This window comes from Canis lupus, chromosome 18 (assembly GCF_011100685.1).
Source record: "Canis lupus familiaris isolate Mischka breed German Shepherd chromosome 18, alternate assembly UU_Cfam_GSD_1.0, whole genome shotgun sequence".
Lineage (NCBI taxonomy): Eukaryota > Metazoa > Chordata > Mammalia > Carnivora > Canidae > Canis > Canis lupus.
The window spans coordinates 52540673-52559281 of record NC_049239.1 but is presented as its reverse complement, the minus strand read 5'-3'; the positions used below and the strand labels follow the sequence as shown (position 1 = coordinate 52559281).

General features: G+C 42.7%; 1 protein-coding gene across 9 annotated transcripts in view; it reads left to right on the top strand.

The window, feature by feature from the left end:
* Positions 1 to 18609, top strand: part of SPDYC (speedy/RINGO cell cycle regulator family member C) — a 42735-nt gene that overhangs the window by 9911 nt on the left and 14215 nt on the right. For 6 of the 9 annotated variants that reach the window (XM_038564008.1, XM_038564005.1, XM_038564007.1 and 3 more), the window contains exon 2: positions 9756 to 9898. The exons of 1 other annotated variant lie outside the window; for it this stretch is intronic. The gene's annotated coding sequence lies outside the window, so the exon portion shown is untranslated. Of the gene's footprint in view, positions 1 to 7468; positions 8166 to 9755; positions 9899 to 18609 lie in introns of those variants that run through there. 2 more of the 9 variants (XM_038564001.1, XM_038564003.1) reach the window with 2 other exon arrangements.

The following is an 18609-nucleotide window of genomic DNA, read 5'->3' as shown; positions in this document are numbered from 1 at the left end:
CAGCGGTTGAGTGTCTTGCCTTGGGCTCAGGGCGTGATCCCCGGTTGGGGGACTGAGTCCTGCATTGGGCTCCCTGTGAGGAGCCTGCTTCTCCCCCTACCTGTGTCTCTGCCTCTCTTTCTGTGTGTCTCTCATGAATAAATAAATAAATAAATAAATAAATAAATAAATAAATAAATATTTTTTAAAAATCAGACATCGTTAAAATTTAAAACTTTTGTGTTTCAAAAGAATCATCCAAAAATTGAAGAGACAACTCACAGAAGAAAACATTTGCAAATCATATATTTGATAAAAGATTTGTATCTAGAATATAAAAAGAACTCTTACAACTCAGAAGTAAAAAGACAACCCAATTCAAAAATAGCAAAGGATTTGAACAGAAATTTCTTTAAATGGCCAATAGTCCCATGAAAATAATGCAAATCCAAACCACGCTGAGATCACTTCACACCCACTAGGATGGTTATAATAAAAAAAGACGTACACAAAAAGACCAACAATAGCAAATGTTAGCAAGGATGTAGAGGTATTGGTACCTTCATGTATTTCTGGCAGGAAATGTCAGTTCTCCTCCAAATTGACCTAACATTTCAATCTAGATAAAAACAGTTTTTCATGGAACATTAGAGTTTATTTTCAAATGTAGCTATATATGGGGGCGCTTGGCTGGCTCAGTTGGAAGAGCATGCAACTCTTGATCTCGGGGTTGTGAGTTTGAGCCTCAGGCTGAATGTAGAAACTATTTAAATAAATAAAACTTTATAAAAATGTGGGGAACCTGGCTCAGTCCTTTGAGCATTCAACTCTGGTTTTGGCTCAGGTCATGATCTCAGGCTCATGGGATCAAACCCAGCATTGGGCTCCCAGCTCAGCGAGGAGTCTGCTTGAGATTCTTTCTCTCCTGCTCTCTCTACCCTTCTCTCCCACTCTCTCTAAATAAATAAAATCTTAAAAAACAAAACAAAAACAAATGCTTCCTTTCCTAAACTGGTGGAGGGTACATAGGTGTGTCTACTTTTTTTTTTTTAAGATTTTATTTTAAGGCAATCTCCACACCCAATGAAGGGCTCAAACTCACAACCCCAAGATCAAGAGTTCCATGTTTCACCGACTGAGCCATCCAGGTGCCCCAATACCAAGTATTTTTTTTAAAGTGATATAAACACACACACACACATATATATATAGTATATGATGTATAAGACATTTAGATTTTTAAAAAAGACTTTATTTTAAAGCAATCTCTACACCCAATGTGGGGCTCGAACCCACAACCCTAAGATCAAGACTCTCATGCTTCACTGAATCAGCCAGGCACCCTATAGTTTTCTCTTTTTGTGTTCTGGAATATTTCCTTAAATAATAAGAATGAGGTAAGTCTCTAATGTAGAGAAATTTCTAAGACATTTTATTAGGTTAAAAAAGTAACTTACAGACATTTTATTAGGTTAAAAAAGTAACTTAAATGTTAGAAGTATGATTTCATTGATGTAAAGAAAAAAGCTGTGTGTATTTATATACATACTACGTATTACATGCATCTATTAAGAATACACTTTTAAAGGGATGACTAGTGGCACCTGAGTTACTCAGTTGGTTAAGTATCTGATCTCAGCTCAGGTCTTTTTTTTTTTTTTTTTTTTTTCAGCTCAGGTCTTGATCTCAGGGTTGTGAGTTCAAGCCTCATGTTAGTCTACTTAAAAAAAAAATTAAAAAAATAAAGGGGACATCTCTAGGAAAAAGAAGAGGAGGTGGGATGGAGAGAGGAGTGTTGTGAAGAGAGATGGCTGTGTTTTACCCTGCATACCTATGAGCAGCTTAAAACCATATGAAAGGGAATGTATTCATCTATTACTTGTGTGATCGTTTATAAAATGATTTTGAGAATTTCAGTAAGTCAAAAAAAAAAAATGCAGATACCCATGACCCAGCAATTTCAATCTAGGAATCCATCTTGACAAAGAATTCACTGAAGCACAATTTGTAATATAGAAAATTTAGAAACAACCTACATGACCATCAATGGTGAAATTATATAACCATACAGTAGAATGCTATAGTAGTAGCTAAAGTTCATCAAATGCATAATATGTACAAGACCCTACATTCATGTTTTCACTTAATCCTTGCAAGGTAGACACCATTTTTTCTCTCATTTTATAGATGAGGAAATGGAGTCTCAGAGAGGTTGAGCCATTTGATCAGTTATTTAGACATAGGCTTTGAACTTGGGTCTATCTGATTTCACAATCATTCACCTTGACCACTGTGTCTCCTAAACACAGGCATTAAGAAAGATGAATTTATTTATTTTTATTTATTTTTAAAAAGATTTTATTTATTTATTCATGGGAGACACAGAGAGAGACAGAGACATAGGCAGAAGGAGAAGCAGGCTCCTCACAGGGATCCTGATGTGGGACTCGATCCCTAAACTGGGATCATGCCCTGAGCAAAGGCAGATGCTCAACCGTTGAGCCACCCAGGCATCCCAAGAAGATTGAATTTAGATCAATGCCACTGCCATGAAAAGTTGTTCATCCTATGTTATTATAAAAAAAGTTTATAAAGTGGTTATTCAGTAAGATTTCAATTTTGTGAACTGGAAAAAAGATTCTTAGAATATCTGAAGGAATATTCACCAACTATCAGGTGGAAAGGTAGAGGTAGGACTAGGTCCGTGTTCATAGGTTATATTAGAAATTTCTAAAAAAATAAAAAATTTCTGTAAGGTTTGAATTTTTCACCAAGAAAGAGGATTCCTTTCATAAACAGAAAAGTAAGGATTTAAAAATAAAGACAGCAGTAATTCTGGGTTGTTGGGAGCTGCGTGGCAGAGTAAGCCTGAGGCTTCATGGAGGAGGGCACCGTTGGTATTCTGGAGGACAAATAGCCTTCAGATCAGAGACCTCAGCTGTCTGCCCATAGGCACATCCAGCTAGATGGTTGAGTTTTGTTAGACCTGCACAGCACTGATAATTTTTATCAATTGTCATTGCTTAAAATGTATAAGATTTCACATAAGAGGTAAGGATGCCTGGCTTCTCCAGGAAACTTGGCTGTGTGGCCCCACTGAGTCCAACTTCCTGATTAGAGCTGCTTAGATGGGGCCAGTGCTTTCCAGTTCCAGCAGCCAAGGTCACTCCTGCTCGTTACCTGTCCCAGTTCTGTGGACATAAGCTTTGTTGCATGGGGCACACATTGAAATGGAGACATTCTTGGCACTCCTTGAGCAGCCATGCCCACTCCTAATTCAGCTGGGTATTGGCTCCAGGGGCACACAGCAGGAATTTGTCCCATCATTTATCTGACATACTTATTACATTCTGTTTCTTCTCTAGACAAAGCTCATGCTGGTGTGAAAATCAATAAAAGGAAATCTCATTTAGGATGGAGCTAGGAGGCCAGCAGGGGGAGCTCTCAAGCCCAGCACTAGGGGTCTACCGCAGACCCAAAGGGAAGAGTGGGATCCTGCAAGTAGATACTTCTGTGCTATCCCAGTGGGAGGAAGGAAAATTTCTTCCTGCCCCAGCAACAGTCAAAGACAGTCACAGTTCAGCCATTGAGAAGCCACTATACTTCAAGCTCCCAGTTTACTCTAATAGATTTTTTTTTTTTAAATTTATTTATTTACTCATGAGAGACACACACACAGAGGCAGAGACACAGGCAGAGAGAGAAGCAGGCTCCATGCAGGGAGCCCGATGTGGGACTCAGTCCCGGGACTCCAGGATCACGCCCTGAGCCAAAGGCAGGCACTAAACTGCTGAGCTACTATCCCCAGATTTTTAATTTATAAGCCACTATAGTTCAAGTTCCCAGTTTACTCCAATAGATTTTTAATTTATAACTCCCAACTCCCCTTTTTCCTTTATTAAAGAGTGGTCCTCTCTTTGTTCAGGGAGTTACTTACCTGTGGTTTTGCTGGAACTTCCTTGTAGCTTCCAGGTTGTAATTCTCAGCAGTTCCCGAATAAACCCATCTTTAGCTTTTGCTGGTAAAACAACCAGCTGCTCCAGATGATGCCGTATGCAGGAGAAAAGAGCTCTCCACTTGAGACCTTGCCCCAGTTGCAAAGTTGTAAAGAAATAAATGGTGGCTATTGTTGTAAAACTTTACATTTTAGGGTGGTTTGTTTCATAGCAATAGATAACTCCAACAGTGGGCATAATGTCTGGTTTATCTCATGGTTCCCAGCCCCAGGGCCTGGTACAAAACAAGAGTTCAGTGAATATTGAAAAAGTGAATAAATAAACATTTGGATGATGAATAGATGGGTAGATAATGGCATTGACTCAGGCCTGACAGCCCTGGAGTGGTAGTTTCTGGCAGAATCAGGGACACAAGACAGCAGCTTCGTGGAGGATTGAAGGGACAGTTTCTTTTGGAATTGTTCTAAATCATTTCCTGGGCAAGGTTTCAGTCAGAGCCACTGAAGGTGACATATCACAGGCAGTGCAAAGACAGCTGTCCTGGTGAGGTGATAACTGCCATCCAGGGACCTGGAAGCTTCCCCAGTGCAGTGGTTCCAGAGCCACACCATGCTTGCTGGAGTCACACCAGCAGAAGGAATGCCTGGGGGTCAGGGGTGGCCCTCCATTTCACTCAGTTCCAGAGTTAAGTCTCACATGATTGCAATTGAACAGCTGGAACATGTTTTTTTTTTTTTTCCCCAATACAAACTCTGCAGTCCAAGAAGGAAGCTGGGAGGAGGCTGGGACAGATGCCAGGTGAGCCAGATGGCTACACCCGCATCCACTCACTGCTCTCACTGGGCATTTGGATCCTTACGTGACCTGCTGCCTCCCCGCCATCCCTCGTGCACTTTGTGTTGTGGCCAACCTTCACTTGTCCTCCTCCCTCAAACTCTGCTCATCTCTTCAGCATAACTTTCTTCTCATTTGCTTTTCCTTTGTGTAAGACACTTTCCTCCTCCTGTTTGCCCGGAAAATGCTTAGTGCACATCCAAAGACACTCTCAGGCATCAGCTGTAAACCTAAACGAATCTCTCCCTCCCTTGTTGATGGTGGCATTGAGCCGATGTGAACACAGTCTCATCTAATGCTGTATTGCAATTGTTCCTGTGTCTGTGACCTCTGTCAGCGCAAAGTTCGGAATAATAATAATAACTCCTATGTGTGTGATGTAAGCTGTAAGGATGATCACACAGCCCGTGTGTGTTGAGTTCTGATTGTATGACTGGATCAGAACAATCCCATAAGCCAGGTACTATTATCATGCTTCTTTCATAAATGGGGAAACTAAGGTACAGAAAGATTAGATAACTTGCCTGAGGTTTGCACAACTAATAGGGAAAGACAAACTCAGGACTGAAACCCAGGCAGGGTAGCCCCACAGCCCCACTCTCACCCTCTTTACTTTGTAACACATCCATCTTCTCAATTCCTATGACAAATTGCCAGTTTTTCTAAAGTAAGCTCTAAGCCCAACGTGGGGCTTGAACCCATGACCCAAAGTTCAAGAGTTGCATGCTCTACTGACTGAGCTAGTCAGGTGCCCCAAGTTGCCATTTTACTGATGAGAAAGTTGAAGCTCAGAGAGGCTAGGGAACTTAGCGGAGTCACCCTGCTGGAGAGTGGCCAAGCTAGGACACTGGTTCCCCAACATTCCCTAGTTGCACTTCTTGTGCACCAACTCCCCAGGACCTGTGGTGAGTTCCACTCTCAACTCCAGGAGTATCTGGGCCTCAGCCATTCCCCATAGTCTCTGGGCAAAGCCAGGGAAGAATCACCACTGAGCTAGACAACCTGCGTGTCTTTGGAGGGACAAAGCAGGGACAGGGAACCCAAGTCTCTGACCGCTGCAAGGAGCAGGTGGCCAGGAGTGAGGCCAGGTCATAACTCTGAACATGGAACCTGAGGACATCTATGAAAGGGACACAGAATACAGGGACAGGGACAGCACCTGTTACCCAAGTGTATTACAAAGAAAGGTGTTGGGGGCAATAAGTTACTGGCTTGGATAATCAGCACTTGGCCAATCAACACATTAGCTTATAGGGCCTGTTATGTGCCAGGCACAGGGCTGTGTGCTGGGGACTCAGTAGAGACCAAAATGATACTTTGTGGCCTCATGAGCCTTCTTGCTTGGTGCAGGAAATGTGGGACACACACTTTTCCTCCTGCCTCTTTCCCATTAGAATGGATGGAGTTTCCCTCCTGCCACTGATTCAGTTTTTTTTTTTAAAAGACTATTTCTTTGAGAGAGAGAGAGCACAAGCAAGAGAGGCAGAAGCAGGAGGGAGCAGGGATCCCGCTCCCTGCTGAGCAGGGAGCCCGATGTGGGGCTTGATCCTAAGACCCCAGGATCATGACCTGAGCCAAAGGCATACGCTTCACTGACTGAGCCCCCCAGGTGTCCCTGATTCAGTCATTTCTTTATCCAGCAAGTATTTCCTGCATGCCCACCATGAGCCAGCCCTTATGCTAAGTGTAAAGAATGCATTAGTGAGCAAAACATAAAAATCCCTGTTCTGGGGCAGCTGGGTGGCTCAGTCAGTGAAGTGTCTAACTTCAGCACAGGTCATGATCTCAGGGTCCTGGGATGGAGCCCTGGGCTGGGCTTCCTGCTCAGCAGGGAGCCTGCTTCTTCCTCTCCCTCTGCCTGCAGCTCCCCTAGCTTGTGCTGTCTCTCTTTCCAATAATGATAAAATCTTAGGATGTCTGGGTGGCTCAGCAGATTAGCGTCTGCCTTTGGCTCAGGCCGTGATACTGGTCTGGGGATCGAGTCCCACATTGGGCTCCCTGTGAGGAGCCTGCTTCTCCTCTGTCTATGTCTCCGCTTCTCTCTGTGTCTCTCAGGGATAAATAAAAAATAAAATCTTTTAAATTAAAAAAAAAAATCCTTAAAAAAAAATTCCCTGTTCCCGGAGCTTCCAGTCAATAGACAACAAATAAACAAGGGAACACACAGAGAAGTGTTGACTTTGGGAAATCAAGAAGGGAAGGGAGGTGGAGCAGGTGAGAAGGACCCAGAGTGAAGGGAGGACAGTCCTCTCTCTGCAGGAGGTATGCACAGATGTGGGCTCGAGTAGATACAGGACCAGGACAAGGGAGTGAGTGTGGGAAGTGGGAGGAGCAATGAGATGTCACACCCAGTTACATCAGAAAGGGGAGTTGGGGGCAGCCCAGTGGCTCAGCGGTTTAGCACCACCTTCAGCTCAGGGCCTGATCCTGGAGACCTAGGGTCGAGTCCCACGTTGGGCTCCCTGCATGGAGCCTGCTTCTCCCTCTGCCTGTGTTTCTGCCTCTCTCATGAATAAATAAATAAAGTCTTTAAAAGAAAGAAAGGAAAGAAAGAAGAAAGAAAGAAAGAAAGAAAGAAAGAAAGAAAGAAAGAAAGAAAGAAAGAAGAAAGAAAGAAAGAAAGAAAGAAAGAAAGAAAGAAAGAAAGAAAGAAGAAAGAAAGAAAGAAAGAAAGAAAGAAAGAAAGAAAGAAAGAAAGAAAGAAAGAGGAGTGGGATCTGAGTACAGAAACACAGGAGAATTCCAGAAGGTGGGAGCCCAGGGACCCCACGGCCCAAGTCCACTGTGAGGCAGCCCTCAGGTGCCGGAAATACACAGGCGAATGAATGGGTTCAGCCAGGGTGGGCTGCTCCTAGGATGCATCCATGTGCTCTTGATACTCTTTTTTTTTTTTTTTTTTTTTTAAGATTTTATTTATTTATTCATGAGAGACACAGAGAGGCAGAGACACAGACAGAGGCTGGCTCAGGTCAAGACCCAGGGATCATGAACTGAGCAAAAGCCAGACACTCAACCACTCAGCCACCCAGGTGCCCCAATACTCCTCTTTTCAAGAGGTGCCCCTAGTTCTCCTCTCTTTGAGTGTAAACTGGTCTCAGTAATTTGTGTCTAAAGAGCAGATTAAAACAAAAGCAATGGTGTGACTTGTGAGACTTGGTCACAAACAGCACTTTAGCTTCCTGCTGGCTCTCTGACTCTGGGGGCAGCCAGATGCCATGGCAGGAAGACTGGAGCAGCCCTCTGGACAGGACCACATGGTATGGGGTGGAGGCCCTGTAGCCCACAGCCATGTGAATGAGTCCCCAGGGAGGGGGACCTGAAAGCCTCTGGCCCCTACCGAGCCTTCAGATACGGTAGCTCTGGTTGACATCTTAACTGCAAACCTCATGAAAAATGGTGAGTCAGAACTTCCTAGCTCTGTTGCTCCTAAATTTCCTAACCCATGGAACAGTGAAGTGGTAAGTTGTTTTTTTATTTAAACCAAAGTTCTGGGGTAATTTTTTTTTAATTTTTTATTTATTTATAATAATCAGAGAGAGAGAGAGAGAGAGGCAGAGAGAGGCAGAGACACAGGCAGAGGGAGAAGCAGGCTCCATGCACCGGGAGCCCGACGTGGGATTCGATCCCGGGTCTCCAGGATCGCGCCCTGGGCTAAAGGCAGGCGCCAAACCGCTGCGCCACCCAGGGATCCCCCGGGGTAATTTTTATACAGCAACAGATAACTAATATAGCAGGTATCTTTGATTGTGACGAGCAATCGGAGGACAGGCTCCCACCCAGTTATGCAAGAACCCGGGCTCCCTCTATCTTGCGACTTGGCCATCCCCTGGAGCCCTTGGAGCTCCCTGGAGATCTGCATTGGGCTGGAAGTCACAGATAAAGAAAGTGAGAGAGATTGTTAGGGAGGTTTTCAAAGGTCATGCTTGCTAATGAATAATAAAAAAAAAGAAAAGAAAAATGGGATGAGGGAGTGACATTTAGGATGGAACCAGAAGATGATTAGAGCATAGGGCGGGAGGACAGGAAAAAGAAACAGCATCAGTAGGAAGACTCCCCTGGCCTGAAAGTGCAGGTGTATTTTAGGAAACAATGAGACTCCCTGAGTGATGAGCTTGAGGAGTGAGGCTGAGAATGGCTGAACATGAGTCTGTAGAGGTGAGTGGAGACTGAGCACATCCGGCCTTGTAAACAGCCAGCTTTATACCAGAGTCAGTGGGAAGATGCTGCAGAGTTTAAGCTGGAGATGGAAGAGCAGATTGGCACTGGGAAATATCGTCATGGCTACCATAGAGGGAGGAGGGAGGGGCTCCAGCTGGAGCAGGAAGAGTGGTCAGGAAGCTGATGCAGCACTCAGAGATAGAAACAGCCTGCTCTGGTTTGTGCAGGGTGGACAGACACCCTGAAGGGATAGAGGGGGCCAGGATGCAGTATTTGAGTGAATGTGGGGGAAGCTAAGTAGCCCCAGGCTTCTGTATGAAAGAATTATTCTCTATGGGGAATAATGGGAGACTGCAGGTTTAGAGGCAGCCTGATGAGTTCACCTTTTAAAATTATGAACTGAAAAAATAAAAAAATAAAAATAAAAAAATAAAATTATGAACTGTTGGATATGTACAAAATAATTGATCTCAAATATACACAAGCAATGGAGTGAAATAATAAATTAGACACCTAGCTTGAAAAACAGAACATTAGCAACATTGCCGTTTCCCCCATTTCTTCCTCCCAACACATCTCCCTGACCCCCACAACCCTAATTTATAATATTTTAAAACTCATTACCTTGCTTTCATTTCTCTCATAAACATGAGTAACTATTTTATTATAAATACACTTGCCAAAATGTTCCAGTTAAGAATTGCAAGGGTTTGCTTTTTCAGTATAAAACAGACTGCATGCCCAATAAACCTCCGAATATCTAGATCCTATTTAACATTTGGATCAAACTTTCTTGTTTTTTTTTTTTGGATCAAACTTTCTGCCCAGACATTGACTCTCCTGTTGCTCTTGGCCACACATCCCCTACTGATGCAGTGGGCCCTATGGGGTACACTTCACTGGGCCCAGCAAGATGCACTTTATGCATTCATTGAGATGGTGCAAATTTTCTCCTCTCATCTACTAAAGGGGTAAGTTGCATTCATTAAATTTCTCATCTCTAACCTGGCTGATTGAGTGATTGATTTTAAGTAGGCTCCGTGAGCAGCTCGGAGCCTAACACAGGGCCTGAACTCAAGAGACCTTGAGATCAAGAACTGAGCTGAGATCAAGAGTCAGATGCTTAACCAACTGAGCCTCCCAGGTGGCCCTAACCTGGCCTTTTTAGAATAAATACAATTTAGGCACAGTGTGTTATCTTTTCTGTATAACTTTAAAAAATATTTTATTTATTTATTCATGAGAGACACAGAGAGAGAGGCAGAGACATAGGCAGAGGGAGAAACAGGGTTCCTGTGGGGAGCCCAATGCAGGGCTTGATCCCAGGACCCCGGGATCAGGACCTGAGTCAAAGGCATATGCTCAACTGTTGAGCCACCCAGGTGCCCCTTTTCGATATACTTCTAGATTCAGTAATTATTATTACTAATAATTAATTTGCTTAGGGTTTTTACATGTATGTTTCCAAATTGCATATCACTGGTATATTATTTATTGTTTTTTTTAAAGATTTATTTATTTATTCATGAGAGAGAGAGAGAGAAGCAGAGACAGGAGGAGGGAGAAGCAGGCTCCATGCCGGGAGCCTGACGCTGGACTCCATCCCGGGACTCCAGAATCGCGCCCCGGGCCAAAGGCAGGCGCTAAACCGCTGAGCCATCCAGGGATCCCTTACTTATTGTTATGTAACAATTATGCTAAAAGTTAGTAGCTTAAAACAACAAACACTTATTGTTTCATAGTTTCTATGGGTCAGGAATTTGGGAGCTGCTTTTAGGTGGGTAGTTTTGTTTTGTTTTGTTTTGAAGATTGTATATATTTATTCATGAGAAACAGAGAGAGGGAGGCAGAGACATAGGCAGAGGGATAAACAGGCTCCCTGTGGGAAGCCAGATGCAGGCCTCCATCCTGGGACCCTGGGATCATGCTCTGAGTCAAAGGCAAATGTTCAACCGCTGAGCCACCCAGGTGTCCCAGGTGGGTAGTTCTTGCTCAGGGTCTCTGATGACTTTTCACTCATGATGTCAGCCAGGACTGTGGTTATATAATGTCTTGACTAGGACTGGGGATCTGTTTTCAAGATAGCCTATTTACATAAATACTGGAGGCTTCAGTTCGTTGCCTTGTGGGTCTCTCCATGGTGTTGCTTGAATGGCCTAATGACATGTCAGCTGGCTTCACCCAAAGAAAGTAAGGCTGACGTTGCAAAGTCCTCCTGACCTAGCTCCAGAAATCACCCTGTGTCATTTCCACAATATCCTATTGATACCCATGGGTCAGCCCTCTTCCATGACAGCAGCATCGCTCAGAGGCCATTTTGGAGGCTGGCTACCATACTTGTCATGTCTCCTTGGTCTTCAATCTGGGACAATTTCTCAGATTAATTTTTCTTCCATGAACCTGACATTTTTTTTTTAGAGTTGTAACTAACCAGTTGTTTTCTAGGATATCCCTCAGTTTGGATATTTTGATGTTTTGTAATGATTCCTTTGAGGCTATTCTTTGGGTAAGAATACTACAGAAGTGAAGTGCTCTTCTAAGTGCTTCATATTAGATGGTACATGATGTTGGTATGTCTTATAAATGGTCATGTTGGGACACCTGGGTGGCTTAGTGGTTGGGTGTCTGTCTTTGGCTCAGGGTGTGATCCTGGTCCGGGGATCGAATCCTGTATCAGCCTCTCTGTAAGGAGCCTGCTTCTCCCTCTGCCTATGTCTCCACCTCTCTCTTATGGATAAGTAAAACAAAAATCTTAAAAATAAATAAATGGTCATGTAAACTTCGATCACTTGGGTAAGGTAGTGTGTTCTAGGTTTCTCCACTGTGAGGTTACACTTTTTCTCTTTGTAATTAGTAAACATTCGTGAAGAGAGACTTTGAATTTATGCAGATATCTTGTTTCTCATCATACTTTTACTTACTAATTTTTTTAGATATGATTTTTCTTTTTAAATATTTTATTTTTTTAAGTAACGTCTTTTTTTTATCATGATTCTTTTTTTTTTTTTTTTAGGATTTTATTTATTTATTCGTGAAAGACACAGAGAGAGAGGCAGAGACACAGGCGGAAGGAGAAGCAGGCTCCATGCAGGGAGCCCGATGTGGGACTGGAGCCCGACGTGGAACTGGAGTCCGACGTGGAACTCGATCCCGGGTCTCCAGGATCAGGCCTTGGGCCGAAGACAGCACTAAACTGCTAAGCCACTGGGGTGCCCTTTTTTAAAGTAATATCTATACCCAACATGGCTCAAACTCACAACCCCGAGATCAAGAGTCACATGCTCTACTGACTGAGTCAGCCAGGCTCCTCTTACTTATTAATTTTAACATCTTTTTTTTTTTTTTTTAAATGTCTTTATTTTTTTTAAATTTTTTTTTATTATTATTTTTTTAATTTTTATTTATTTATGATAGTCACAGAGAGAGAGAGAGAGAGGCAGAGACACAGGCAGAGGGAGAAGCAGGCTCCATGCACCGGGAGCCTGACGTGGGATTCGACCCCGGGTCTGAGGGGATCGCGCCCTGGGCCAAAGGCAGGCGCTAAACTGCTGCGCCACCCAGGGATCCCATTAATTTTAACATCTATCAATGAGTCATGCCTGCAACAATTATTACTGTGCAATTTGCTTAATGATGATTTTCTATTTCTATCATTCCTTCTATATTTACTTATTAGAATCCTACAGTAAGGAAGAGATGTCTCTTCTCCCCCATTTACTTATTTATATTAGAATAGACTCATGAACATTTATTTTATTTATAGGTAATTATTAGTATCTGTCGTATATTTTTTTTGTGTCAACTTGACTAGATCAAGGAATGCTGATATTTGGTTAAGTGATATTTTGGGGTGTATCTGTGGGGGTGTTCCTGGATGAAACAGACATTTCATCAATCAGTGGACTTTGAAGTGGTTAGCTGTCCCAAATGTGAGTGGGCATCATCCAATCCATTGGGGGTCTGAAGAGAACAAAAAGTTGTAGGGGAGGGGGAAGAATTTGCCCCTTCCTGCCTGATTGCTTGAAGCGGACATCAATCTTCTGCTCTTAGTGCTTCTGGTTCTCAGGTTTTCAGACTCTGATGGAATTATACCATGGCTCTCCTGGATCTCCAGCATGCACATGGCAGACTGTGGGACTTTATGGTCTCCATAATTGCATAAGCCAATTCTTGTTAATAAATCTCTTCACATATATATCCTGGTGATTCTGTTTCTTTCTTTTTTTTAAAGGTTTTATTTATTTATTTGTTTGTTTGTTTATTTAAGAGAGAGCACCAGTGGGTGGAGGGACAGAGGGAGAAGTGGACTCCCTGCTGAGCAGGAAGCCCAAGGTGAGGCTTAGTCCCAGGACCTTGGAATCATTACCTGAGCCGAAGGCATACGCTAAACCAACTGAACCACCCAGGTGCTCATTGGTTCTATTTCTTTGGAGAACTCTGACTAATACACTATCACTATTCATTGAATTACTCAAATTGTCCCAGATTTGGCCCTTGGAAGCTCCTTCATGTTGACTCTTGTTTTTCTGAAATGCCCCCATCATTTTTTGAGCACTCCATTACTTTCTGTCACTGCATGATGTTCTAGACTCATCTTGTTTCATCTCTGCCCTAGCCTGGAAATGAACCATATCTCCGAAGAGCCGTGATTACTTTTATTGGAGCATGGAATTTAAGAACCAAGATCTGGGTATTGGCTGTGTTCATTGTTGCTGGGATGTCTTTGTCTCTAGGCCCTCTCAAGGTGTACAGTAGGATCTATCCCTCTGTGTGTATATATGTGTGCATGTGTTATATGTGTCACGTCATATATGTGTTTAACATATAGGCAGATGATAAGTTTATACTAATGCTTTTGATTCCAATCCAACACTACCCTCTTCCTTATCTGTAACTCTTTATTTCAACAGTGAGAAATCTGGTTCTCATAATCCATCGTGTATTACTTACATGCTTACTACAAGTATATACTCAGATAGTTTCAGAATTTCTAACCAATAACCCTCTGAAAAACAAATACTGTAATTTGAGTGCAATACCTGTGTTGTTCAGTACCTGTCTTTTGCCTTAAAGTATGTAGTCAAAATACTGGCATCCAAAGTGACCTAGGTGAGTTTTTATCTTCCCTACTCCCTTTAGTGTGGTTATGTTACTCATTTTTAATGCAGTGAAGTTCACGTCTCACTGCTTATTTTCTTTTTGGGGTACCCCCCACATATTCAAGTTGACTTTTATTTATTTATTTATTGTTTGGTGGGTAGGTAAAACATTAATATGAGCCTAAGAGTCAGCACTACAGAAAAAACTATACGCAGAGAAGTGTCACTCTTCCCTAACCCCTTCTAGGCCAGTTCCATTCTTGGGTTCTTTCTCACCTATTCCCACCTACTCCATAAAGATAATAAATGTCATTAGTTCTGGTTTATCCTTCTTGTGTTTCTTTTTGCACAATGAATAGATATAGGTATATCTTCTTACAGTCTCTTCCTTCTTACATAAACGATAGCATCCTATATGCTGCTGGAAATTACTCCCTTGTAGTTCATAGAGATTTTCCTCCTTTTTTTTTATTTACTTATTTATTTGGGGGAGAGAGAGAGTGAGCAAGTGGGGAGAGGCGGGATAGGGGAAGAGGGAAAGAGAGAATCTCAAACAGACTGCATGTTGGGAGCAGAGCCCAATGCGGGATTTGATCTCATGAGCCTGAGATCATGACCTGAGCTGAAATAAAGAGTTGGTCACTCAACCAGCTGAGCCACCCAGGCGCCCCCTTCTTTTCCCCTTTAACAGCTGCATAGTACTCTATTGTCTGGATGTACTAAATCCCTTCATCCATCTCCCATGTATGATGCAGTATGTAGAGCTTGTTTCAGTTATTTGCAATGACAAACAATGCTTCAATAAATAATCTTGTGAGTATATATTTTCATATCATTGGAGGTGTATCATCAGGGGAAATTCCTAGAAGTGGCATCGCTGGGTCACAAAGTAAGTACATATGTAGCTTTGTTAGATATTGACAAATTTTCCTACAGAAAGTTTATACTGGGATGCCTGGGTGGCGCAACGGTTGAGCCTCTGCCTTTGGCCCAGGGTGTGATCCCAGAGTCTGCGGATCAAGTCTTACATCAGGCTCCCTGCATGGAGCCTGCTTCTCCCTCTGCCTGTGTCTCTGCCTCTCTGTGTGTCTCTCATGAATAAATAAATAAAATCTTAAAAAAAAAAGAAGAAAGTTTATACCAGTTCCTGTTTCAATTGGCAACATGAGGTCTGTTTCACCACAGCCTCACCAACAAAATATGTCATTGCACTGTTTACTTTTACCAATCTGATAGGTGTTTTGGTGTTGATTTAATTTATTTAGGTTTAAACATTTTTTCGTATGTTTGAAAACGATTTTTATGTCTTTTATTCTATGAATTTTCTGTTCAGATCTTTTCCCCATTTTTAAAAATCTAGGTTTTGGTCTTTTGTCTCTCAATTGTAATAGTTCTTTCTATATTAAGGATACAGGTTGAAAATTTTTCTGATTTGTCAGTTGTCTTAGTTTAGAAGCTGTGGGGAGCTTTTGTTTTCTATTTTATACACAATTTTTCTATTGCTGGAATGTTTTATGAGGATCAAGTATTAACATGTGATAATTTCAACAAGTAAATGGTTCATCTTCTAAAGGCTTTAAAATAAAGGACATTTATTATTTCATATAACAAGAAGTTTGAGTAGGTGGTGAATTCTTCTAGTAATTAAGTGATTCAATGATGTCATCAGAGGTCTAGCATTTTCTTATCTTTCTTCTCAGACGTTTTCAGTGTGTTGATTTTTGTCTCCTTACCTGTCCTTTCAGGGTCCTAAAATGACTGTCACAGCTTGTTTATGGTGTTTGTGCCATGCAAAAAAAAATCTTTTCTTCATGTGAGGTAGTCAAATTTATTAATCTTCTCTTTTACTGTCTCTGGAACTTTTAAAAAATTTATTCATGAGAGATGCAGAGAGAGAGAGAGAGAGAGAGAGAGGCAGAGACATGGGCAGAGGGAGAAACAGGATTCCTGTGGGGAGCCCGATGCAGGACTCGATCCCAGGACCCCAGGACCATGACCTGAGCCGAAGGCAGATGCTCAACCACTGAGCCAGCCAGATGCCCCGTCTCAGGATTTTTGAATCAGAGTTGGAAAGACCTTTTCTACATAGGTTAATGAGGAATTCACTCAAATTTTCCTCCAGTGCTTCTATGGTTTTATATTTTACATTTAGATTCTTGTCCACCTGAAGTGTATAGGTCTATTTTTTTTTCTTGATCCTAATGGTTACTGGGTTGTCCCACACCATATATTATAAAGGTCACCTATTCCCTAGTGGAATTGAGATGCCTCCTGCCCTATACCAAGTTTCCACTGTACTTGGGTTAGGTTTTCTCTTCTATTCTGCTGGTTTGTCTATTCTTGTAACACTACCATGCTGTGTTAATTACAGAAGCTTTATACTTGTTTTAATGTCTGCTAGGACTGGTCCTCTGTCTAGCTATCTGTTGTGTTATCTCCCATATTCTAGCTTTTGTGGGCAACAGGAATCTGGGAGCAACCTAGTTGAGGACTCTGGCTCTCCGTCTCTCATGAGCTAATCTAGCTGTAGGCAAGGCTGCAGTCAACTCAAGACTCCACAGAGGCCGAGGCCCAAAGAGTCACCTTCTAAGCTCACTCACATGGTTGTGGGCAGGCCTCAGCTCCTCCCTGGCTGGAGACGTCAGTTCCTTGCCGCATGGCCTCTCTGTGGGACTGCTCATAGCATGGTTTTCCTCAGAATAACTGATCCAAGAGAGGGAAGGTGAGGAAGGCCCAAGATGGAAACCTCAGTTTTTATAACCTAGGAGCTGGGAATGAGAAGACAAGCCACAGGCTGGTATTGGCCCAAATAATATCAGTTTCTCCAGGCAGAACTATGGAGCTCTTCGTCCTTATGGCCTGTCTTTCCACCTGGGCAGAACTTCTGCCTCACCCTGTGGGAACTAGGGGGAAAGCAGCCCATTATCATTGAGTGACGTCTCTGCCCTATAACCTGGTGGGGGGGCGGGGGATAGTAGCCCATGGTCTTCTTGATTTTCCCTCCTGGCATGGAATATCTGTCCTGGGAGAGAGCTGGGGTTCCAGTCATGGGGTTCCAGTAATTTAGGCCTGTCATGCCCGGCCTAGAGCTTCTTCCCTACAAGTGCGGGTTGTGTGTGGGGAAAAGATGCCTGTTTCTTTTTTTGCTGCACCTTTCTGGAATAGAGAGGGCTTCCTTGACAGGGGGATGACAAACATTAATGGCTTGCCCCTCCTGGAGTGAGACGTTAGCTCTATACTGAGAAATGGGGAATAGAGTGAGAGAAAGAGGCCCTTGTTTTCTTGGCTGCACAGCCTGTCTTCCAGAAGACAGGAGGGGGACGAGGGAGATCCCTGGATGGCTCAGTGGTTTGGCACCTGCCTTTGGCCCAGGGCGTGATCCTGGAGTCCCGGAATTGAGTCCCGCGTTGGGCTCCCTGCATGGAGCCTGCTTCTCCCTCTGCCTGTGTCTCTGCCTCTCTCTATCTATCATAAATAAATAAATAAATAAATCTTAAAAAAAAAAAAAAAGAAGGGGGACGAGGTGGGAAGAGAAAGGAGTGGGCTGTGGCTCAAATGCTACAAGCTCTCACTGTTCTTACTAAGATTTCCTTGAATGAATTCTACATTCGCTGGATATGCCTGTAGGATAATTTCCAGACATTAAATAGTTGGGTTTTCAAAACTATTTTTTTCCCAGTGAAATGGTTGTTTCACTGGGAAGTCTACTGAGCTCCTCACTCTGACATTTTGGAAATCAACCTTAAGATTTATTTATTTATTTATTTATTTATTTTTTTATTTATTTATGATAGTCACAGAGAGAGAGAGAGAGAGGCAGAGGCATAGGCAGAGGGAGAAGCAGGCTCCATGCACCGGGAGCCTGACGTGGGATTCGATCCTGGATCTCCAGGATCGCGCCCTGGGCCAAAGGCAGGCGCCAAACCGCTGCGCCACCCAGGGATCCCTCAACCTTAAGATTTAAAAATATTTCTTGGTCTATGGTTTTCCTCTTGTCATTTCTTATTTGTTATACTTGTTTTCTCTCCCCCTTTTCTTAAATAAGTGAGCTGATACTTTTTGTTTGTTATTTTTTACGAAAATCCAAGTCTAATTTTTATTCTCTAGTCTATTCATTTTTTTAAATTGTTTTCCCATTTGTGCTTTTTTTTTTAAGATTTTATTTATTTATTTATTTTTTATCTTTTTTTTTAAATTTATTTTTTATTGGTGTTCAATTTACTAACATACAGAATAACCCCCAGTGCCATCACCCATTCACTCCCACTCCCCGCCCTCCTCCCCTTCTACCATTTTATTTATTTATGAGAGACACAGAGAGAGAGAGAGGCAGAGACACAGGCAGAGGGAGAAGCAGGCTCCCCACTGGGAGCCTGATGTGGGGCTGGATCCCAGGTCTCCAGGATCAGGCCCTGGGCTGAAGGCGGCGCTAAACCGTAGAGGCACCCAGGCTGCCCCCATTTGTGCTTTGTTTGGGTTTACTTTGTGTCTCTTTCTCTAGTTTTGAGCTGGGAATTATATTCATTTCTTTCCATTCTTTCATTTTAATGATACTTTTCTTTGGATTCATGGTTGTTTTTTCA